The 23,005-nt window shown below is 55.6% G+C and overlaps 6 non-coding genes across 6 annotated transcripts; all 6 read right to left on the bottom strand.

Moving 5' to 3' along the window:
• Positions 1–4,479: 4,479 nt before the first annotated feature.
• LOC148807986 (U2 spliceosomal RNA) lies at positions 4,480–4,670 on the bottom strand. The gene has a single exon (XR_016088428.1). It is a non-coding gene; the product is annotated as a U2 spliceosomal RNA (small nuclear RNA).
• A 785-nt stretch (positions 4,671–5,455) lies between these two features.
• Positions 5,456–5,647, bottom strand: LOC148807985 (U2 spliceosomal RNA). The gene has a single exon (XR_016088515.1). It is a non-coding gene; the product is annotated as a U2 spliceosomal RNA (small nuclear RNA).
• Positions 5,648–12,379: 6,732 nt separating this feature from the next.
• On the bottom strand, positions 12,380–12,571 carry LOC148807984 (U2 spliceosomal RNA). Its single transcript, XR_016088530.1, has one exon. It is a non-coding gene; the product is annotated as a U2 spliceosomal RNA (small nuclear RNA).
• A 2,536-nt stretch (positions 12,572–15,107) lies between these two features.
• On the bottom strand, positions 15,108–15,304 carry LOC148807983 (U2 spliceosomal RNA). The gene has a single exon (XR_016088538.1). It is a non-coding gene; the product is annotated as a U2 spliceosomal RNA (small nuclear RNA).
• A 6,204-nt stretch (positions 15,305–21,508) lies between these two features.
• Positions 21,509–21,699, bottom strand: LOC148807982 (U2 spliceosomal RNA). The gene has a single exon (XR_016088427.1). It is a non-coding gene; the product is annotated as a U2 spliceosomal RNA (small nuclear RNA).
• Positions 21,700–22,486: 787 nt separating this feature from the next.
• LOC148807981 (U2 spliceosomal RNA) lies at positions 22,487–22,677 on the bottom strand. Its single transcript, XR_016088426.1, has one exon. It is a non-coding gene; the product is annotated as a U2 spliceosomal RNA (small nuclear RNA).
• Between the last annotated feature and the right edge of the window lie 328 nt (positions 22,678–23,005).

Genomic DNA, 23,005 nt, shown 5'->3' with positions numbered 1-23,005 from the left:
CCCTAAATGTGCCAAAATCCTAAATAAAAACCCGTGATGAACTCTATCAAAAGCCTTCTCCTGATCCACGTTCACCAGCAACAAAGGGATCCTCTGAGCTTCCACCCATGCGATCACATCTCTGACCAGAACTAGGTTCCAAAAAATCGATCGCCCCGGGACTCCGCAGGTTTGGTCCGAATGTACCAAATCCGGCATCACAGTCCTCAAACGGCTCACGAGGACCTTAGCAACCAGCTTGTAATCCGTGGACAACAAGGTGATTGGTCTCCAGTTCTTTAAGTCCGTCATATCCCCCTTTTTAAACAAAAGCACTATCGAACCATCCCTCATAGTCCTACTCAACTTGCCATCCCTGTAGATCTCATTCAGGACAGCAAGGAGCTCTGGTCCCAGCAGATCCCAAAAGGCGGCATAGAACTCCCTAGGGAGCCCATCCACCCCTGGGACCTTCCCATCCTTGAGAGACTTTAGAGCACTTTCCAATTCCTCTAAAGTGAGGGGCTTCTCCAAGGTCTCCTTCACACTGCTAGACAACCGGTTTCTCAGAAAACTCAAGAAATAATTCCCCAGTCCTTCATCAACCACTTTCTCCTCAAACAGCTTGGAATAAAATTCTGTTGCACACTCCACCATCTCTGTGTTCGTATGCACCACATCACCGTCCCTAGTGCGCAATGCTTTAATCACTGTCCCCCTCTGTCTCACCCTCACCTGCTGAAAGAAGAAGGCAGAACACGTCTCATGCTGGTCAATATAATTCTGGCACCTACGTACCAAAAATCGCCGAGCTTTGTCTTCAAAAAGGGTTCTCAAACGGGCTTTTAAGGCCCTCAATAAACCGTGATCCATGGCTTGCCCTGCATTCTCCCTAGTATACAACATCTCGATCCTCTTCACAGCTTTCTCCACCTCTTTCATATCCTTCCTCCTAACACTTCTACAAAAATCCCCAACAAACACCCTGATCTTCCCTTTAACACATTCCCACCAATCAACCAAAGATGAAAAACAACCTTGCAACCCAACCCATTCCCTGAACCATGCCCGAAACTGCCTCCTGAAATTCTCATCCTGCAAAACTGTCACATCCATCCTCCACACATCTCTTCCGAAGCTCAACGTGCCGAGCTCCAACTCACACAGCACCCCATCGTGATCAGAGAACCACGATGGGCGCAAGACCATGCCCACCACCCGCACCCCCTGGGGCACAAACCAGTAATCTAATCGGCTCCTGACACCCCGCGAGTTCCTCCACGTACATCCCTGCTGGTTAGGGAAAAGACACCTATACGCGTCTTTCAGGCCAAACTCCCTCACTACCCTCCCCCAAAACTGTCCTGTAAAATCCACCTCACGCCCCTTATCCAAACACACATTAAAATCTCCCCCCAACAACACCACACGGTTTGTATAAAGCAGTGGCGTTATGGCTTCAAAACATTCCTTCCTCTCCTTAAGGTTCACTGGGGCATAAACATTGATTAACCGCAAGCACACGCCCATCCACTCCGCATCCACACACAGCACTCGGCCTGGCCACACAGACATTGCATCGCCCACCGCCCACCCCCTCCCATTAAACACCATCCCCACTCCCGACGAACGAACCCCACCCACACTCCATCTGGCTTCCCCCTCCTTCCATTCCTCAGAAAAAAACCCTATATCTCTCCTATCCTTTAAATGAACCTCCTGTAAGAATGCAACCGAAAAAACCACGGACTTCAAAGATATAAAAAACGCCGTCCTTTTCACCTTATCCTGCAACCCTCTCACATTTGCAGTAAAGGCAAAAAAACCCATTGTTGCATTATTAACTAAAATCCGCACTACTCAAAAATTCCTCTATATTAGCCGTGTCGTGTGTTGGACCCTCATAACTGCCTACGCTACTCGGAGAGCTAGCAGACCAGATATGACCTATCTGGCTTCCGCCCCACTCCCCCAACCTATCTTCTGTATTACCCCAACTCTCGCCCCCTACAGCTGGGGCCTCCATAGCAACACCTCCACCCTCACCCGCTTCCTCCCTTCCTATAACTTTCGTTATTGACCTGGGAGGCGAGAGCGACTCCCCTCCAGGCTTGTCCTTCTGTTTCCGCTTCCTTTTTTTCTTTTTCCCCACCACTGTTTCAAAGTCATCTCCCCCGCTTCCCTCTTCTGCTGTACTGTCACCATCACTCATCTCCATATCCTGCAGATCCCCAGAACCCACCCCCCCCCCCACCTCTCCCAAATCTCCCCTGTCCCCAGATTCCCCAGTGCCCTCTACCCTATCGCTCACCAAACCACTACCCCCCGCCCCATCCCCCTTATCTTCAGCTACTTCTCTCTCAACCTCACTCCTCTCTCCCCCCTCCACCGGTAACCCAGCTCCCTTATCTCTATCCTCCCCCACTGTAACCCCTTCCCCACCCCTTCTAAACCCGTCCCCCTCTTCCCTCGCCCTCCCCCTACCCTTTTTCTTTTTCTTGCCCCTCCCTGCGCCCCCTACCTTCCTAACTTCCTCCTCTGTACCACCCAATTCCATATCCCCACCTTCCTGCACTCCCTCCTCCTCCTCCTCGCTCGTCCCTTCGTCTTCCTGGAACCCTGCTAGTCCGGTGCGAAGAGCTATTACCCTCTCCGGCTGCCGTTCAAAACAATCTTTAAACAAATGTCCCGCCTCATTACACAAGGAGCACCTCGGCCTCTCCTCGCAATCCCTCACCTCGTGTCCCTCCTTCCCACACCTCCGACAAATCATCTTAGTGCAATTTGCCACCAAGTGACCCTCCCCCCCACATCTTCTACACAGTTTCGGTTGCCCTGCATAAAACAAATAACCCTGATTGGAACCCAAGAAAAAATTAGCCGGTGGATGCCTGAAACCATCCTTCGACGAATTGTCCGGCTGAAACCGGACTCTATACTGCCACCGACCCGTCCATACCCGCACCCCATCCCTCAACATCCACCCATCGTTCAAGATTTCCACATACCGACTCAGAAAAGCATAAATGTCCGTTTCCAACACAAAAGGGTTGTGCATGTGCACCGTCACCACTCTGTCCTCTTGTGCCCAAAGTCCCACCACTTCAAAGTTCTCCAATTGTCCAGCATCCTTTTTTTCTCTGGCCGCCCGAAACACATTCCAGTACATCGTTGCAGATTCAAAGGTCACATTGAAAAATCGCAGAGAGACATAACTCTGCACGCAAAACACATCCTTCAAATCCACGCTCAAAACTCGCATCAACACATGCCGGGAGAAGTCCTCTCTCCCCGGCATCAGGCCAACATCACCCAACCACCGGAACTGGATGGTGTTCTTCAGTCCAGGCCCTGCTGCAGGCTGACCCCTCCAGTTCCTAGCCTCCATGTCGCCGGCAAAAGAAAGTCACAAAAGCCCCGGGAAATCGCCTGGCTCCCCAGCACAGGGTAACCCCTGAGCTGAGGAGAACCCAGGCCGCGCTGCAAGGTGACGATCGCCTTCACCAGTCCTTGGAGACGCCCGATCCTTCCAAAAGAAAAAAGACTCCGACCCTCCTCCTGGCTCGTCTGTATCCCGGACTTCAAAAAAGGTTCCGCCGCGCCTTCTCTCCTCTTCCTCTTCTCCGCCGTCGCCCTTCTCGTCCCCCAGCCAAGTCCTCAAGCCGCGGGCCTGCCACGTACTTTTTGGATCTTGGCCAAAAGGCCGAGAAGCGATGCCCGACGCCGGCCTTGGGCGGGCGCGCGGGCGTCCGGCTGGCGCGCAGCGGCGCAGGCCGACGCCTCTGGAGCCCGGTCCGCACGCGGCTGCCGGCCGCCCGGACTCCGCTCTCCCCCTCTCTTGCCTGCCTGCTTGCTCGCCTGCCTGCCCGCCAGTCCCGGGCGGGGGCCCTGCTCTTTGATCTCCTGTCAACGGCCCGACAACGACCGCAGCCGCGGGGGGCGCCAGCCGGCCGGCCTCCTTAGCTTAGGCCCCTCCCACCAGCAGCAGCCGTGCCGAGTGAGCTGCAAGCGAAAGCGGACCGTCGGCACCTGCGGGCAGAGGCAAGGGGCAGCGCTCTCTCGGGAGGGACGGGGACACACACACACCTGCCTGCCTGCCGAAAAAAAGAAAGAAAAGGTGTATATACTAAGTTTTTTGGAGGGAAAACGGCCGGCTGTCGAAAGGGGCCCGCCTGCAAGGACGGGGACACACACACACACACACACACACACACACACACACACACACACACACACACAAGCCACGCCTGCCTCCCTGGAAAAAGGAGGAAAAAACTAAGTTTTTTGGAGGGAAAACGCACGGGAGCCGAAAAGGGGGCCGGCCTGCTTGCCGAGAGAGTCGAGGCGCGGGAAAGTGCACGGAGGGAGCACGGGAACGGGGAGGGGGAGAGAGAGAGACACAGAGACGCACAGATGGACGAGAGACGAGACCGGAGAGGAAGGAGCTCCGGTCCACCTCGCTTGCTTGCTAGCTACGTCTGTCTTTTCACCGCTGAGAGAAGGTAGTGCACCGTTCCCGGAGGCGCTGCAATACCGGGCCGATGCGTGGAGAGGACGGAGCAAGCTCCTGATCCAGCTCCCTGTTCCAAAAATCCGTTTAATATGTGGTCCCCCGATGGGGGACGTATCAGATATTAAACTGATAAGAACAGATACTACACTTGATCTTAGCCAAAAGGCCGAGAAGCGATGCCCGACGCCGGCCTTGGGCGGGCGCGCGGGCGTCCGGCTGGCGCGCAGCGGCGCAGGCCGACGCCTCTGGAGCCCGGTCCGCACGCGGCTGCCGGCCGCCCGGACTCCGCTCTCCCCCTCTCTTGCCTGCCTGCTTGCTCGCCTGCCTGCCCGCCAGTCCCGGGCGGGGGCCCTGCTCTTTGATCTCCTGTCAACGGCCCGACAACGACCGCAGCCGCGGGGGGCGCCAGCCGGCCGGCCTCCTTAGCTTAGGCCCCTCCCACCAGCAGCAGCCGTGCCGAGTGAGCTGCAAGCGAAAGCGGACCGTCGGCACCTGCGGGCAGAGGCAAGGGGCAGCGCTCTCTCGGGAGGGACGGGGACACACACACACCTGCCTGCCTGCCGAAAAAAAGAAAGAAAAGGTGTATATACTAAGTTTTTTGGAGGGAAAACGGCCGGCTGTCGAAAGGGGCCCGCCTGCAAGGACGGGGACACACACACACACACACACACACACACACACACACACACACACACACACACAAGCCACGCCTGCCTCCCTGGAAAAAGGAGGAAAAAACTAAGTTTTTTGGAGGGAAAACGCACGGGAGCCGAAAAGGGGGCCGGCCTGCTTGCCGAGAGAGTCGAGGCGCGGGAAAGTGCACGGAGGGAGCACGGGAACGGGGAGGGGGAGAGAGAGAGACACAGAGACGCACAGATGGACGAGAGACGAGACCGGAGAGGAAGGAGCTCCGGTCCACCTCGCTTGCTTGCTAGCTACGTCTGTCTTTTCACCGCTGAGAGAAGGTAGTGCACCGTTCCCGGAGGCGCTGCAATACCGGGCCGATGCGTGGAGAGGACGGAGCAAGCTCCTGATCCAGCTCCCTGTTCCAAAAATCCGTTTAATATGTGGTCCCCCGATGGGGGACGTATCAGATATTAAACTGATAAGAACAGATTTTTATATTTTTTTTATTATACAAAATACAAAAGAAAACACCAAAACGTCAAAAACAGCGATTTACAAACACAAAAACAAAAACAAAAACAACTACACAGCTAAATCAAAAGGAATCACAATCCCAGTCCTTATATAAACGCAAACCACCCCTTCACTATTCTTCCCACTAAAAAACAACCCCATAATTAAATTCAAAACAGATATTCGTACAGAAAAGAAGCGACATATTAGGAAATACACAAAACAAGATCTACAGCCCGAGCCCTATTTACATGATCCCGCCCTTTATGCAAATTAAACCCCCACCCACCAAATCTCCCACACAGTCTATTTACAAATTTACAAGGAAACTACAGATTCAAAAAAAAACTATGCCCAGTCCCAAATGTCCATTACGGATTCCCAGTTACCATTCATTCCGTTGAACATATCCAAAAAGAACAGAACGGACAAAAAATACTTAACAAAAACAAATAGCTATTGGGTATCAATCAACCAATCCTTCTAAATGTCCGCTAAAGACTTCCACTTTTCTTTTACAGCGTGATACCGTAACTTTTCTTTATCTACAGCCACTATACACTTAATGTCCCCCACAATTTTGTTGTAAACCCCACTCACACTCCATACCACACCTTTTTTGACCAGAGTGTTCCTAGCCGCCCACAAATACAATTTAATACAACTCACAACAAACCACAATATGAATGTCGCCCCTTTCGTTCTCCCACGTCCTCTAACCCCAAACATTATAGTGGCCAAATTTACCTTAAACCCAGCTTCTACGGATTCCAATAAAGGTGCACATTTATCCCACACTCGCTGAGCAAAAACACAGAACCAAAAAGCATGTTCAATTGTCTCTCTAGCCCGGCAGTCTGCCCGAGGACACTCCGCTTGTCTGGACAGCTTATGCCTGTGCAAGACGTCTCGCACGGGAAGCCTCTTCCAGACCAGCTGCCAGTTCAGATCCATCATGTCAGGCCGCAAACCTTTGGGTTGAACCCTCCTCCAGGTCTCGGCGGCCACATTCCCCACAATTCTGTCCTCTTCTTGTCCCATTACAGCGCTGTACAGTGCCCTGTGGTTGCGCAGAGTCAGCACATCCTCTGCCACTCGATGCTTCCGGACCCAGGACACCGCATGCCTGTAATGCCACGGTAAGTCCTCCCCGTGCGGGACGTCGTTCCTCCAACAGGTGAGATGTCGCAAGCTGTTGGCAAGCCAAAACTTTACAAAAAACTGGTAACTATGCACTACAGAGTGGCTTAAAGCAACACATAACCCCGACACATATATACAATTTAACTTAATTGGTATATTTGGTACTCCTCTACCTCCCATATCAATTGACCTGTACATATCCTGGCGCTTGATATACTCGTATCTTCTGTTCCAAAGAAAACCAAAAAGTTCCCTAGTGAGATACCTATTATATCTCGCAGGCATCGGGTATACATTCGCCAAGTAAATCAAGGCTGGTAGAATGTCCACTTTTAAAACAGTTGCTTTTTCCACAAAGGTTAAGTGTTTGTCACCCCATCGTAGCAATCGCACCCTTATTGCCTCCAAAGCTTGAAGCCAGTTATGGTGCACCGTTCCCTGCTTTTGGAATGAGATACCCAAAATCCTTAAAGGGCCTCTACAGAAATCCAGGCCATATATGCCCCCTTCTCTGTCTCTCCATGATCCAAAAAACTGAACTTTACTTTTATTTCTGTTTAGCCTGGCCCCTGATACCCTGGCGAAGTCCTCAAAGATGGCCAAAGACCTTTGCAAGCTGTGATCAGCGGTCAACACCAAGGTAACATCATCTGCATACAGAGTCATCTTAACCTGCTCTCCACCACTCCCAGGCAGCAGTAAACCCTCTATGCCTGGGTCCCCGTTTATCATCCTTGCAAATGGTTCCATGTAAAGGACAAACAACAAAGGGGACAGCGGGCAACCTTGCCGTACCCCAGAAAGTTGCCTCACCAGTTTGCCAACAAAACCATTAACCACCACTCTGCTACCCACCTGTGTATATAAAGTCTTCAACCATCCTATAAAAATTGTCCCAAAACCCATCTTTTCCAGCACGCCCCACAAAAAATTGTGCGACACTTTGTCAAAAGCTTTCTCTAAATCTAAGTTTGCTAATATTAGCGGAATATTCCGTTGCTCGGACCACGCTATTGCGTCTCTGATTAATTGGAGAGACCAGTCAATCCTCCTTCCCCGCACGCCACAGGTCTGGTCTTTCCCTACCACTGTCCCCATCACTTCTTTCATGCGGTTAACCAAAACTTTAGCAATCAACTTGTAATCTGTACATAACATCGTGAGCGGCCTCCAATTGCCTAGATCAGTTGCCTGCCCTTTTTTGAACAACAAAGTCAGCACCCCTTCTCGCATCGAGTCTCCTAACATTTTCCTGTTGAAAACCTCGTGCGTTACTTCTAACATTATGGGCCCTATCAAATCCCAAAAAGTTTTATAGAATTCTGCAGGGAGACCATCTACACCAGGCGCCTTCCCATTCTTCATCCCTGCCAGGGCTCCCCTAAGTTCATCTATGGTGATAGGCTTCTCTAAAAGACGCCTGCCACTCTCTGGCACTCGTGAGGAGATGCATCCAAGGGCAGCGGATTCTAAGACTCCTTCTAAGGCTTCTGCTGAGAAGAGATTCTTGTAAAAGGAATAGACCGCTTCTAACATCTCATCAGGGTGCTCTACAATCTTGTCCTGATCTACCCGAACCCCATCCATTCGTCTTTTCTTTTGCCGCCGTCTCACTTGCCTGAATAAAAAAGAAGCACACATCTGCTGTTGTAACAACAGGTCTATTCGTGCTTTGAACAAAAAACTCTTAGCCCTCTGTTTGTGATAAGCCTGCAGTCTAGCTCTGGAAGCCGCCACCTCGTCAAGATTCACTACTGTCCCCTCATTAAGTTGCATGTAGAGATTGTTCAGTTCTTCTTGCAGCAATCTCCCTTCCTTGGCCTCCCTTCTCCTTCGGTTAAGGCTATATTCTTTAGTCTCCTTTCTAATTTTCTTTTTCATTATCTCCCACCAATCCAGGGCAGAGATGTGCCCCTTCTTCGCACACCACCACTCATCCAATTTTAACCTCATGCTTTCCACATACTTTTCCTCCTTCAAAATCTCAACATTCATTCTCCAAATACCTCGACCATACATCCTCTGCGATAGGCACAGCTCAACCTCCACTAACGTGTGGTCAGAGTACCACATCGGACGCGCCGCCGTTGTCTCCACTCTCACCTCTCTTGAAGCAAAAATGTAATCGAGGCGCCTCGCAACTCCTGCTGTGTTCCTCCAGGTGGGCGCCACGGCACCTGCTGTGACTCGTAAAACACAATCCACTAGGTTGAAACGGGTTAGGAGCACACGTAGCTGCTTAGCTCCCACGTCATCCTGTCTACTGAGATCAACGTTAAAATCACCACCGATGACAAGCATCCTATTAGTAGCACATATCGGGTAGAGCTCTTTATAAAAATCCGCTCTCAGTGAACTTATTGCGGGCGCATACACACATACAAACCTAAAGTTATTGTTCCCATAACATACATCCACACTCAGGGCTCTTCCCGGCACTATCACACTACAATTCTCCACAATCATTCCACAGTTACCAAACAAAATGCCCACCCCCGACGAGTGAACCCCACCCACACTCCATTTGGATCCTCCCTTATCCCATTCACGCGAAAAAAACACAACATCCTTCTCATTCTTCAAGTGCGCCTCCTGTAAAAAGCACACCTCAAACTTCAGGTCTTTTAGGGACTGAAAGACAGCAGTTCTCTTGACTCTATCTCTAAGCCCTCTTGTGTTAAGTGTAGCGATCTTCATTTAAGAATAGCTTTTCTCTCTTCCCATCCTCTAATGATATTCATTGCTGCAATATATGCATCTCTCACCTCACTCTCCTTAGACCCGTACACGCATAACCTAGAGACTTTCCTTGATCTTCCTTCACTGTCTAACTTAACACCCGGAAAAGCTTTCGGAATGTTTTTTAGCCCACCAGCTCGTACCGGGAACCGCACATTTCCATTCATCCATTCACACTGCCTGAGAAAATTAGCAGACGCGTCCAACTCCTTCGTTATTTTACCCTCTGTTCTAATTACCCCAGCTGCAAATGCCTCCTTAGCCATACCCCCATTGCTTCTCCACCGTTTCTCTATGTCTGAAAAGAGGATTTTCTTGACAACTATTTCAGCATGCGTTTTCCCAAACACCTGGAACCGCTGAATGTCCCTCCCTACAAGTACACACTCATACTTGATTTCTTTTTTTTGAATCTCTTGCTCCTCAAACCCAACAGGCCACTGGACCTTATTTTTCTTCTCATCCCATTTGCAGGCTTCCACAAAGTCCCGAGGCAACTCCGAATCCAGCCAGAGGCCTTTCTCTTCCTCTTGCCGTGGATCTGCGCCGGATTTCAGAGCTTGGGTGAGTATTGAAACTCCACTTTCGTGAGTGCCTGCCGTTTCAGGAACACATGGTGTCTCGTCGAAATCTGAGGAAGCGCTACCGCGAAGCTCCACTGCCTCTTCTTCTCGAATCTCCCCTTCTTCTTCCCCCTCGGCTGAAGGTAAGTTGTCTCCTTGGGTCCCAGACTCAGGCCTGTCACTGTGTGATGAGCCCACCCGTTCTCTGCCCGCTTTCTTTGCGGAAAGCTCTTCTGACCCCACAGATTTCCTCTTCGCAGTTCTCCTTGCCGTGGCTGCGCCCCCTTCCTCCTCCTCCCTCTCATCCATCTCTTCTCCCCAACTCTGCCTTCTAGCCAGTGGTTCCGCTTGCGCCACCTCCTCGGCCGCTCGTTTTAAAAAAGCCAGCCCAGGCGTTCCGGCACTGCTCTCACCACTTGGTTGACCTGTCTCCATTTCTTCATTCTGCACCTGCACAGCATTACCTCCAGCAACCCCTTCTTCAGCTGCCTCCTGCTCTGATGGCGTGTTCACAACCGAAACCGCCACCCTGCCTCCATCTTCTGCTCTACCTCCTTCACCTTCATGGTCAGCAGAGTCGGTTTTCTCAGCCCTCAAGGACTTACTAATGGCAGCCGAGTAGCTGCCAGCCTTCCTGGGGCATTCCCTAAAAACATGACCTCGCTTTCCACAGAGGTTACACTTGATTTCCTCCGTACACAGAGACGAGGTGTGCCCAATCCCATCACACCGCCTACATATTTGAGTCTCACAGTTGAGGGCCATATGCCCTTCCTGCCCACACCGCCTGCAAGCGAGGGGCTGTCCCGGGTAAAACAGGTATCCCCGATCTGAGCCAATTGCAAATGTCGCCGGTGGATGCGCCAAACCGTCTGCTGCTTGCTCGCTGAACCTGAACCTCACTCGGTATCTCCAGTTCCCAGTCCAGTATTTTTTCCGGTCTATTTGCTTAACCCCTTCACCTTGCACATCCACAAAGCGCTTGAGAAACATCAAAATGTCTCCTTCCACAACATAAGGGTTAAACATATGAACAGTCAGCCACCGCACTTCCCTTGCAAACAAAGGCTCTATATAAAAGTCCTTTAGCGGCTCCTCATTCCGTTGCGCATTTATAGTTGCCCATACTTCCTTACATCGTACATCAGAGATTAATGAAAGGTCGTATACCTTTTTCCCGGGAAAACTCTGCAGGCAGAAGGTGTCCTCCCATCGCACTCCCAAAGCCGTTTCAAGGACCAAATCTTCAAAAACGTCCCGGTAGATGAAATCCTGGTTTCCGCAATCCTCCTTCAAAACAAAACGAATGGTGTTCCGCAACTTCGCCTCCCTGCCGCTCGGTCTTCTCTCCATCTCTCCAGGTATGGCCGGATCCGTCTCCGCCACAAGAAAAAAAAGCTCCTGCCTAGCCTATAGGCAGGCTCAGAAAAAAGCCTTCACCTTCCTTCCTCTTGACTGTTCCCCCAGCCGCGGGCCTGCCACGTACTGGTATCGCAGCCAAAAGGCCGAGAAGCGATGCCCGACGCCGGCCTTGGGCGGGCGCGCGGGCGTCCGGCTGGCGCGCAGCGGCGCAGGCCGACGCCTCTGGAGCCCGGTCCGCACGCGGCTGCCGGCCGCCCGGACTCCGCTCTCCCCCTCTCTTGCCTGCCTGCTTGCTCGCCTGCCAGCCCGCCAGTCCCGGGCGGGGGCCCTGCTCTTTGATCTCCTGTCAACGGCCCGACAACGACCGCAGCCGCGGGGGGCGCCAGCCGGCCGGCCTCCTTAGCTTAGGCCCCTCCCACCAGCAGCAGCCGTGCCGAGTGAGCTGCAAGCGAAAGCGGACCGTCGGCACCTGCGGGCAGAGGCAAGGGGCAGCGCTCTCTCGGGAGGGACGGGGACACACACACACCTGCCTGCCTGCCGAAAAAAAGAAAGAAAAGGTGTATATACTAAGTTTTTTGGAGGGAAAACGGCCGGCTGTCGAAAGGGGCCCGCCTGCAAGGACGGGGACACACACACACACACACACACACACACACACACACACACACACACACACACAAGCCACGCCTGCCTCCCTGGAAAAAGGAGGAAAAAACTAAGTTTTTTGGAGGGAAAACGCACGGGAGCCGAAAAGGGGGCCGGCCTGCTTGCCGAGAGAGTCGAGGCGCGGGAAAGTGCACGGAGGGAGCACGGGAACGGGGAGGGGGAGAGAGAGAGACACAGAGACGCACAGATGGACGAGAGACGAGACCGGAGAGGAAGGAGCTCCGGTCCACCTCGCTTGCTTGCTAGCTACGTCTGTCTTTTCACCGCTGAGAGAAGGTAGTGCACCGTTCCCGGAGGCGCTGCAATACCGGGCCGATGCGTGGAGAGGACGGAGCAAGCTCCTGATCCAGCTCCCTGTTCCAAAAATCCGTTTAATATGTGGTCCCCCGATGGGGGACGTATCAGATATTAAACTGATAAGAACAGATTTTTTTTTTTTTTTTTTATTGCAAAATACAAAGGTCGTAAATCAAAACTCATTATAACCAAAAAAACCCCAAATATCATACCCAAATCTCAAATCCATTATCACATTCACATAAATTTCAACCAAAGTTACAAGTACCACGTACTGAATTCTAATAAACATAAAACAATACATACCCAACCCAGAATAACATACCCGTACAACAAGTCATGGTAACATAACATACTGAAAACTTGTCACAAACCAAACATTGTCTTTTTGCAAACAAAACATTACTATTCAAACTTAAAACCCAAAATCCCAACCCTATACCTCTTACACGTTTTAACCTGCCAAAAACCTTCATCCCCACAACCCACACAATCTCATTTCCATAATCCCACCCTTTATGCAAATCACCTCTTCCTCACTCTTATTCCTTTACGCTATCCTTCTCCACTCGCTTCTCTTTCTTCCAATCTGCCCACCACACCTTTCCCATTCTCTACAACTTTCTTCCTCCGCTTCTTTACTACCACAACATCCCCACTCAACTTCGCCGTTGCGTCTATCTTTACCGTCTCAGCATACTGACCACTCTCACTCGCATTATTTTTCCTTTGCTCCCCATTCTCCCTTATTTCCGTACACACTTCCTTAGCCCAACGCTCTCTAACAACACTCGCACTCCGAAAGCTTTCCACACCTTTTACCTCTCTCTCACTCATTACAACTCCACCCTCCACACTACTCCCACTATCCTGTCCTACTTCACTCCCTTCCTCACTCAACGAGGCATTACACTCTGTCTTCTGGTCCATAAACTCGGAACTTCCCTTTCTCTCCCCACAAGCTCTATAACTATGCCCATATTCCCCACAGAAAAAACATCGCACACAATCCTTTTCCATGTGAGTCTGCAATCCACATTGAGCACAAACCTTACATTCACACTCTCTCGCATAATGTCCAATACCCCAACACCTTCTACATGTTGTGGGCTGACCTGGATAAACCAGGGACCCCATTTCCGACCCTATTCTGAAATACCCGGGCGGATGCGACAACCCATCCGCAAAACGCATATCCCGGAACAGGCTTATCCAATAAGTCCGCTTTCCAGTCCAAACCCCTTCCCAATCCAGTTCTTTCTTCCCCGGTCCGTGTAAAATCCCGTACTTCTGCAAAAAACCAGCAATGTCTTCCTCCGACACAAAAGGGTCCGGCACAAAGACTGTCAAACGCTGCACATTGTCCACAAACCAAGGTTCAAATCTGAAGAGGCTCAAAGGAGCCTCTCCTTTCCGTGCTTGCATCTTCTCCCATACATCACGTACCAAAGTCTCGGAAACCAATGTCACGTCAAAAATACCCTTATCACAAAAATCCTGCAAACAAAAAACCTCAGACATTTTTAAACCCAAACACTGCTTCAAAATCAAATCCTTAAACTCATCTCTTTTCCAGATTCCCAGTTCTCCTCGTCGTTGGAGTAAGAAACGGATAGAGTTCTTCCTCCGCTCCTTCCTCAGTCCAAAACGCCCAGCCATTGCTCCAGCCAACTCCAGCCAACGCTCTCAACACTCCGTCCAGGTAAACCGCCGTCGTCGTCGCCGTCTCGTTCTTTCTCCGCACACCGATTCTCCTCGTCAGCACTGCATCAGATCCTCAGCTCCACGCTCCACGATCCTGCTTCAATCCATCCAATCCATCCGGCCTCTCCTCGCCTTCCCGACCCCCTGGACTAAGACCTCGGAATTGCGGGCTTGCCGGCTTAAACCTTGATCTTAGCCAAAAGGCCGAGAAGCGATGCCCGACGCCGGCCTTGGGCGGGCGCGCGGGCGTCCGGCTGGCGCGCAGCGGCGCAGGCCGACGCCTCTGGAGCCCGGTCCGCACGCGGCTGCCGGCCGCCCGGACTCCGCTCTCCCCCTCTCTTGCCTGCCTGCTTGCTCGCCTGCCAGCCCGCCAGTCCCGGGCGGGGGCCCTGCTCTTTGATCTCCTGTCAACGGCCCGACAACGACCGCAGCCGCGGGGGGCGCCAGCCGGCCGGCCTCCTTAGCTTAGGCCCCTCCCACCAGCAGCAGCCGTGCCGAGTGAGCTGCAAGCGAAAGCGGACCGTCGGCACCTGCGGGCAGAGGCAAGGGGCAGCGCTCTCTCGGGAGGGACGGGGACACACACACACCTGCCTGCCTGCCGAAAAAAAGAAAGAAAAGGTGTATATACTAAGTTTTTTGGAGGGAAAACGGCCGGCTGTCGAAAGGGGCCCGCCTGCAAGGACGGGGACACACACACACACACACACACACACACACACACACACACACACACACACACAAGCCACGCCTGCCTCCCTGGAAAAAGGAGGAAAAAACTAAGTTTTTTGGAGGGAAAACGCACGGGAGCCGAAAAGGGGGCCGGCCTGCTTGCCGAGAGAGTCGAGGCGCGGGAAAGTGCACGGAGGGAGCACGGGAACGGGGAGGGGGAGAGAGAGAGACACAGAGACGCACAGATGGACGAGAGACGAGACCGGAGAGGAAGGAGCTCCGGTCCACCTCGCTTGCTTGCTAGCTACGTCTGTCTTTTCACCGCTGAGAGAAGGTAGTGCACCGTTCCCGGAGGCGCTGCAATACCGGGCCGATGCGTGGAGAGGACGGAGCAAGCTCCTGATCCAGCTCCCTGTTCCAAAAATCCGTTTAATATGTGGTCCCCCGATGGGGGACGTATCAGATATTAAACTGATAAGAACAGATTTTTTTTTTTTTTTTTTTTTATATTTTTATTAGAAAAAAGTACGTTAACAAATCATAAAACAGTCCCACACCAACACCCCCCTAATGTCCCGTGCACAAATCCTTCCAGCGCTCTTTTGCTGCAGCAAACCCCCATCTGTGAATGTCCCACTGGACCCTCCTGGCCACCTCCTCCTTCACCCTCCGCAGGATCCCAAAAGCAGGCTTCTCCACGCCGTGCTTCACCAGGTCTGTCCGGGCATCCCAGATGAAGGCCTTGACCAGGCTGACCAGTAGCCACAGCAGGAACTTCCGGTTCCGGCCCCGGATGCCGGCGATCCCTTTCAGGACGGACGCTTGCGTGATGGGGGAATCGGGGCTTACCTGTGCAAAGAGGGTCCCGCACGATCTCCACACCCTCTGGGCGAAGGCACACTCCCAGAAGACGTGACCCACCGTCTCTTCGCCCGCGCAGCCGTGTCGCGGGCACAGGCTCTGTCTGGAGAGCCCGTGCGCATGCATGACGGCCCTGACCGTCAGCCGACCCCACACGCAGAGCCAGTTCAGGTCCTTCAGCTTGTTATCCAGCCCCTCCGGCTGGACCCGCTGCCAGATGATCCGGGACACACCCGGGATCGCCGGCCGTTCTTCCGCCTTCACCATCCTGTACATGGTCCTGTGATTCAAACAGTTCGTCCCTTCCTTGATCCCCGGGTGTGCCCGCAGCCACCGCACTGCGTGGCGGTAGTGCAGCGGGAGCCGCTCTGCTTTGGGGGTCGTGTTGGTCCAGACCGTCAGGTGCCGCATGCTCGCCGCCAGCCAGAGACTGACAAACCGGCTGCACAGGTGGGCCGGGTTGTCGTGCAGGACCGTGCACAGGCTCGCTATGAAGGCGCAGTCCAACTTCGCCGGGAAGTCCAAGATCCCCCGACCCCCATCGGCCAGGGGTCTGTACATATCACACCTCTTCACCCGTTCGTAGGTGTGACCCCAGACGAAGTTGAAGATGCTCCTCACCAGATCTCTCCGCTTCCGGACCGGCAGGGGGTACACTACCGCCAGGTGGAGAAGCAGAGGCAGGACTTCCGCCTTCAGTACCAGCGCCTTCCCGATCCAGGTTAGCGATCGTTGCTGCCACAGGCCTAGCTTCCGGTTGACTTTCCGGAACCCGGCCTCCCAGTTGACACCTCCAGGATCTGTGGAGTGAAAGCTCACCCCCAGGATCTTCAGCGGCCCAGTCGTCCGTGACAGACCGCCAAAGTCCCGCGGCTCGCTCGGCCAGGTCCCGAAGACCTTCACTAAGCTCTTGGCCCTGTTCAGTCGGGCGCCGGTACCTCTTGAGAAATCCTCGACAATGCTGAGCGCCCTCCCCAGGCCGCCTTCAGAGCCCAGGAAGAGCGTGACGTCGTCTGCATATGCCGCGATCTTCGCCATCTGCCCTCCTCCACCTGGCACCAGGATCCCATCCACTCCCGGATCCCTCCTGAGCTGGTCCAGGAGGATCTCTAGGAAAAGCACATACAGCAGGGGCGAGAGAGGACAGCCCTGTCGCACACCACACCGCACTGGAATATGCCCGCCCAACGCTCCGTTGACGCATACCCGGGATGCCACCCCGTTGTACAAGGTCCGGACCCACCTGACAAACCCGTCCGGCAGACCCTTCCTCTCCAGGAGTGCCCACAGAATCTCGTGATGGACCCGGTCAAAGGCCTTGGTCTGGTCGAGGCTCACCAGCAGGAGCGGCAGGCCTCTATCTTCCACCCACGCGATGACGTCGCGGATCAGCTGCAGGGTCCAGCTGATCTTGCGGCCTGCCACACCACACGTCTGGTCAGCCTGCACCAAGGCCGGCATCACTGTTCTCAGGCGACCGCCCAGCACCCTGGCCAAGATCTTATAGTCAGTGCACAGGAGCTGGATTGGCCGCCAATTCCCCAGGTCTGCCTTGTCACCTCCCTTATGGACGAGGGAGATGACACCGATCTTCATGGTGGCACCGAGCCCATCACGATCCAGCACCTCGTTGAATACCTGCACCAAGAGCGGCTCCAGCTGGTCAAAAAAGGTGAGGTAAAACTCGGTCGGTAGACCGTCTATGCCAGGGACAGTGCCCTTCTTCATCCCCATCAGGGCAGATCGGATCTCTGCCCCTGACACTGCCCCGCCCAGAGCAGCGGGGTCGTCTACCGCCGGCTCCACTCCGTCCAGGAGCCTGCTCCTGATACCGGCGTCGGTCTCCTTCTCAGCAAACAGGGTGCTGTAATATTCTGTGGCACACTCCAACATCCCGGGTATGGAAGTGGCTACAGACCCGTCCGTCCTCCGAACGCCGTCAAAGAAGCCTCGCTCTTGTTGCCTCCTCACGGCGCCGAAGAACTGGGACGAGCAGCTTTCGTCATTCTCCCTCCAGACTCCACGGAGCCTGAAAAGAAAGTCCTTAGCCCACTGCAGCCACTTACCCCTAAGCAGGCTCTTGATGTGGGCGATCTTCTCCCCCTCGTAAGCGCCCCCTTGGTTCAGCTGCGCATACAGTGCCTCGAGCTCCTCCTGGAGCTTGGTGCACTGGCGGTCCTCCAAACTGCGGCGGATCCTGCAGTACTTCTTCGTCACCACCGCGATGGTGCGCTTGCAGGACTCCCACCAGTGCACCGCCGAACTGAAGGCGTCCCTCCTCTCCGCACATGCCCGCAGCACTGTAGCGATCTTCCTCTGGTATCTCGCCTCCTGCAGGACTTGCCTGTTCAGCTTCCAGTATCCGGCCTGGAAACGAGGGTCCTCAACACCAAAGGAAGCCGTCAGCATGTGATGGTCGGAAAACCAAGTAGGGGTCGCTTGCCTGCTTAGGGTCGTCCAGTTCGCCGAAGTGAAGACATAATCCAGCCGCCTGAAGGTCCCCCTTCCGTTGTCCCAGGTGTGATGTGCGACATTCTGAAATCCGTCCCGCAGGCCAAAATCTGCAATCAGAGACCGTAACCCATGGGCACCCTCACCTTGTGAGTCCCCCAGGTCGATGTTAAAATCCCCGCCGATGATCAGCTCTCTGTTTGTGTACAGCAGGGGCTCCAGATCTTTCAGGAAGGAGCCCTGCTGCCGCCGGTCCGCCGGGACATACACACCGATCAGCCGGGTCCGCACCCCGTGCCGGGTCCCGTCGACCACCAGCAGGCGCCCGGGGACCACAGAGCTGACCACCTGTGCCGCAAACCCTGGGGAACCACACAGGATGCCCACGCCAGAGGAGTTCACCCCCCCAACGCTCCACCACGAGGGCCCCTTTGTCCACTCCTTCTGGTAAGCGAGCACATCGTCGTGGTCTTTCAGATGGGTCTCCTGCAAAAAGCAAATATCCAAAAGCCTTTGGGACAAATATCGGAAAACTCCAGCTCGTTTCTCCCGGTTCCGCAGACCCCTCACATTAGCCGTGGCCACTGTGAAGGTCATGGCTGCTCCGGGGGGCTGTCACTCTCCATACCGTCGCTGGAGCTAGAGCTGGGTGGATGCTCTGCCCCTGCTGCACTGACCGAACTGTCGGTGTCTGTCCCCTCGATGTAGGTGACCGAAGGGACTGGGCTCACGCCCACCTCCATGTCAGAGACGGGGTCGGGCCCGGGATCGAGAACAAATCCGGGGCTGAGACCGAGGCCGGGGTCGGGGCCCCGGTCAGGGTGGGGGTCGGGGTCGGGGTCGGGGGGAGGGGGGTCGGGAGAGGGGTTGGGGCTGGAGCCCGGGTCAGGGTCAGGCCGGCGCGAGTACTCGCGGTCCGGGGTGTCGACCTGGCACGTCACCACAGGGCTCCCCTCACCTGAAAGGCACTGCGCCACAGAGAAGGGGCCCCGTGCCACGACTCTGTCTCCCTGCCCAGGGGGGAGGGAGCCTGCGGTGTCCCCCAGCTCCTGGCCGTCCTGCGTTGACGCTGGCGCTGCCCCCTCCTCCATCTCCTCCTGGTCTGCCATCGCCTCCCGGTCTGCCATCACCTCCTGCTCTGGCGCCGTCACCAGAGCTGCTACCGTCTCCGGGACGAGCTCCGCCTCCCCGTAGTACTCCCTGGATGTCTTCTTCTTCTTGTCGCCCGTCTCCATCTGTCCCTTGCCAGCCTGCGACCGCTTCCTAGGCTTCTTCCTCAACACGGGCATGTGGTGCATCTCCTCCTCCTCCTCACCTGCCCCCCGCGCTGCGGTTGGTCCTGCGTCTGCTCGGGCGGGGGGGGCCTTCACCACATCCGCCCAGCTCCCGACCACCCCGTCTTCGGCCCGAGATGGTCCCTCCTGCGGGTCGTCGCCGTCCTCCTCATGCTGCCTCCCCTTCCCCTTCCCCTTCCCCTTCCGTCTCGGCCGCACCACCACCGTCCATCCGGCATCCTTCCCGGCTCCCCCAGGGACCGCTCCACCACCATCCTGATGTTCGTCCTCGGTGTCCCCAGCCTCACTGCCTTCCGACTCCGTTTCTCCCACCGCCAGGCCGGATCCGTCATGGACAGCTCTGGCATACTCGGCGTTCCTAAGGAGGCAGTTGCGATACAAATGTCCAGTGTTGCCACACAAGGAACACTCTTTAACGGGACAATTCCGGGCCTGATGACCCCGCCGGTGGCACTTCCCACACTCCGCCGCGTTGCACTCGGCCTCCCGGTGCCCGGACTCCCGACACTTCCGACAGAACGGCGGCTGATTCCCGTAGAACAAGTACCCCCTACCTGGACCAATGGCGAAAGTGGCAGGCGGGTGGGCGAAACCGTCCTTACTTCTGTCGTCTGGCCTCAGCTCAACGTGATACTGCCTCTTCCCGGTCCAGACCTTGTAGGGGTCCATGATGATACGAGGGGGGTCCAACACGTCGACGTAACGACGGAGGAAGGTCGTGACGTCACTATCGGGAACAAAGGGGTCAAACATGTGCAGAATCACTGACCTTTCATTGTTGCTCTGGAGCCCCAGACACACGTAATTCTCCAGCCTGCCACTTTCCTTAGCCTTCATGATCTTCTCGGAAGCGCCACGATGTCCTTTCTCCTCCACGAACGAGAGATCCATATAGCGCTGCGCCCGATTCCCCTGCAAGCACTTGATATCCGCCACGTCCAAACCCAGGATCCCAAAAAGGATCTCCTCTTCGAAGACGTCCCTCCCCGGCATCTCTCCATCCGGCTTCCAGATGAAGCGGATGGTCTTCCGGATCTTGGGACCCTCCTCAGCCGTCCTCGCCGCCCCGGGATCCGCAGCCATCGTTCCGCAGCCTTTGCGGCTGCCGAAGCAGCCTTCTCACCAAAACCGAAGTCTTCTGGTGTCCAAGCGTCCAATCCAGGAAACGAAAAACCGAAGCGCAGTCCAGGCCAATCCAAAGTCCAAATCCGGCAAATCCAGCAGCGTAGTCTCCTCCAGGCGGTGTCCTCTCCGGTCTTCTCTCCCCGGTCTTTTGGTGTTACCTCAGCCGCGGGCCTGCCACGTACTAAGGATCGCAGCCAAAAGGCCGAGAAGCGATGCCCGACGCCGGCCTTGGGCGGGCGCGCGGGCGTCCGGCTGGCGCGCAGCGGCGCAGGCCGACGCCTCTGGAGCCCGGTCCGCACGCGGCTGCCGGCCGCCCGGACTCCGCTCTCCCCCTCTCTTGCCTGCCTGCTTGCTCGCCTGCCTGCCCGCCAGTCCCGGGCGGGGGCCCTGCTCTTTGATCTCCTGTCAACGGCCCGACAACGACCGCAGCCGCGGGGGGCGCCAGCCGGCCGGCCTCCTTAGCTTAGGCCCCTCCCACCAGCAGCAGCCGTGCCGAGTGAGCTGCAAGCGAAAGCGGACCGTCGGCACCTGCGGGCAGAGGCAAGGGGCAGCGCTCTCTCGGGAGGGACGGGGACACACACACACCTGCCTGCCTGCCGAAAAAAAGAAAGAAAAGGTGTATATACTAAGTTTTTTGGAGGGAAAACGGCCGGCTGTCGAAAGGGGCCCGCCTGCAAGGACGGGGACACACACACACACACACACACACACACACACACACACACACACACACACACACAAGCCACGCCTGCCTCCCTGGAAAAAGGAGGAAAAAACTAAGTTTTTTGGAGGGAAAACGCACGGGAGCCGAAAAGGGGGCCGGCCTGCTTGCCGAGAGAGTCGAGGCGCGGGAAAGTGCACGGAGGGAGCACGGGAACGGGGAGGGGGAGAGAGAGAGACACAGAGACGCACAGATGGACGAGAGACGAGACCGGAGAGGAAGGAGCTCCGGTCCACCTCGCTTGCTTGCTAGCTACGTCTGTCTTTTCACCGCTGAGAGAAGGTAGTGCACCGTTCCCGGAGGCGCTGCAATACCGGGCCGATGCGTGGAGAGGACGGAGCAAGCTCCTGATCCAGCTCCCTGTTCCAAAAATCCGTTTAATATGTGGTCCCCCGATGGGGGACGTATCAGATATTAAACTGATAAGAACAGATACTACACTTGATCTTAGCCAAAAGGCCGAGAAGCGATGCCCGACGCCGGCCTTGGGCGGGCGCGCGGGCGTCCGGCTGGCGCGCAGCGGCGCAGGCCGACGCCTCTGGAGCCCGGTCCGCACGCGGCTGCCGGCCGCCCGGACTCCGCTCTCCCCCTCTCTTGCCTGCCTGCTTGCTCGCCTGCCAGCCCGCCAGTCCCGGGCGGGGGCCCTGCTCTTTGATCTCCTGTCAACGGCCCGACAACGACCGCAGCCGCGGGGGGCGCCAGCCGGCCGGCCTCCTTAGCTTAGGCCCCTCCCACCAGCAGCAGCCGTGCCGAGTGAGCTGCAAGCGAAAGCGGACCGTCGGCACCTGCGGGCAGAGGCAAGGGGCAGCGCTCTCTCGGGAGGGACGGGGACACACACACACCTGCCTGCCTGCCGAAAAAAAGAAAGAAAAGGTGTATATACTAAGTTTTTTGGAGGGAAAACGGCCGGCTGTCGAAAGGGGCCCGCCTGCAAGGACGGGGACACACACACACACACACACACACACACACACACACACACACACACACACACACAAGCCACGCCTGCCTCCCTGGAAAAAGGAGGAAAAAACTAAGTTTTTTGGAGGGAAAACGCACGGGAGCCGAAAAGGGGGCCGGCCTGCTTGCCGAGAGAGTCGAGGCGCGGGAAAGTGCACGGAGGGAGCACGGGAACGGGGAGGGGGAGAGAGAGAGACACAGAGACGCACAGATGGACGAGAGACGAGACCGGAGAGGAAGGAGCTCCGGTCCACCTCGCTTGCTTGCTAGCTACGTCTGTCTTTTCACCGCTGAGAGAAGGTAGTGCACCGTTCCCGGAGGCGCTGCAATACCGGGCCGATGCGTGGAGAGGACGGAGCAAGCTCCTGATCCAGCTCCCTGTTCCAAAAATCCGTTTAATATGTGGTCCCCCGATGGGGGACGTATCAGATATTAAACTGATAAGAACAGATACTACACTTGATCTTAGCCAAAAGGCCGAGAAGCGATGCCCGACGCCGGCCTTGGGCGGGCGCGCGGGCGTCCGGCTGGCGCGCAGCGGCGCAGGCCGACGCCTCTGGAGCCCGGTCCGCACGCGGCTGCCGGCCGCCCGGACTCCGCTCTCCCCCTCTCTTGCCTGCCTGCTTGCTCGCCTGCCTGCCCGCCAGTCCCGGGCGGGGGCCCTGCTCTTTGATCTCCTGTCAACGGCCCGACAACGACCGCAGCCGCGGGGGGCGCCAGCCGGCCGGCCTCCTTAGCTTAGGCCCCTCCCACCAGCAGCAGCCGTGCCGAGTGAGCTGCAAGCGAAAGCGGACCGTCGGCACCTGCGGGCAGAGGC

The sequence above is a fragment of the Atractosteus spatula genome, unplaced genomic scaffold, assembly GCF_055471065.1.
Source record: "Atractosteus spatula isolate fAtrSpa1 unplaced genomic scaffold, fAtrSpa1.hap1 Scaffold_25, whole genome shotgun sequence".
Taxonomy (NCBI): domain Eukaryota; kingdom Metazoa; phylum Chordata; class Actinopteri; order Semionotiformes; family Lepisosteidae; genus Atractosteus; species Atractosteus spatula.
Note: the sequence above shows the minus strand (reverse complement) of the source record. Positions and strands in the feature narration are given on the sequence as shown.